The sequence below is a fragment of the Rhinopithecus roxellana genome, chromosome 11 (assembly GCF_007565055.1).
Source record: "Rhinopithecus roxellana isolate Shanxi Qingling chromosome 11, ASM756505v1, whole genome shotgun sequence".
NCBI classification, from domain to species: domain Eukaryota; kingdom Metazoa; phylum Chordata; class Mammalia; order Primates; family Cercopithecidae; genus Rhinopithecus; species Rhinopithecus roxellana.
Window position 1 is genome coordinate 34,209,479 of NC_044559.1, and position 1,252 is coordinate 34,210,730.

The window sequence follows — 1,252 nt, forward strand, 5'->3', positions numbered from 1 at the left end:
GCCTCATGAAAAAACACAAAGAAAAAACCTACAGTAGGTACAAATAAGATAAAGAGAAACGAATCAAAGTATATCACTACAAAAATCTTCAAATCACAAAGGAAGATAGCAAGAGAGGAAAAGTGGAACAAAAGAACAACAAAACAGAAAACAACTAACAAAATGGCAATGATAAGTGTTTACCTATTGATAATTACTTTAAATGTTAATGAATTCATCAGTCAAAAGATACAAAGTGGCTGAATAAATAGATAAGATCACTTTTCCGCCTGCTCCCCACTCCCACTGAGTGCCGCTCAGGCTGCACTGCGCAGCCATCGTCTCCCTTCAGTCGCCGTCATGATTATCTACTGGGACCTCATCAGCCATGATGAGATGTTCTGCGACATCTACAAGATCCGGGAGATCGTGGACGGGCTGTGTCTGGACATGGAGGGGAAGATGGTCAGTAGGACAGGAGGTAACATTGATGACTCGCTCATTGGTGGAAATGCCTCCACTGAAGGCCCCGAGGGCGAAGGTACAGAAAGCACAGTAATCACTGGTGTTGATATTGTCATGAACCATCATCTGCAGGAAACAAGTTTTACAAAAGAAGCCTACAAGAAGTATATCAAAGATTACATGAAATCAATCAAAGGTAAACTTGAAGAACAGAGACCAGAAAGAATAAAACCTTTTATAACAGGCTGCAGAACAAATCAAGCACATTTGTTAATTTCAAAAACTACCAGTTCTTTATTGGTGAAAACATGAATCTGGATGGCATGGTTGCTGTATTGGACTACTGTGAGGATGGTGTGACCCCATATATGATTTTCTTTAAGGATGGTTTAGAAATGGAAAAATGTTAACAAATTTGGCAATTACTTTGGACCTATCACCTGTCATCATAACTGGCTTCTGCTTGTCATCCACACAACACCAGGACTTAAGACAAATGGGACTGATGTCATCTTGAGCTCTTCATTTATTTTGACCGTGATTTATTTGGAGTGGAGGCATTGTTTTTAAGAAAAACATGTAGGTTGTCTAAAAATAAAATGCATTTAAACTCAAAAAAAAAAAAAACCAACAAAATGCTGTCTACAAGAGGCTCACTCGAGATTTAAGTACACACATAGGCTGAAAGTAAAGGGATGAAAAAATACGATTTAATGCAAATGGTAACCAAAAGGCAGCAGGGATGGTGACTTTTAGACAAAGCAGATTTTATGTTAAAAAAATACAAAAAACGATAAAGATCATTACA

At 37.9% G+C, this 1,252-nt stretch overlaps 1 pseudogene across 1 annotated transcript; it reads left to right on the plus strand.

The window, feature by feature from the left end:
- Window positions 1-339: 339 nt before the first annotated feature.
- Window positions 340-1,012, plus strand: LOC104664437 (annotated as a pseudogene). Its single transcript, XR_748272.2, has one exon. The product of XR_748272.2 is annotated as a translationally-controlled tumor protein pseudogene (transcript).
- Window positions 1,013-1,252: the final 240 nt, after the last annotated feature.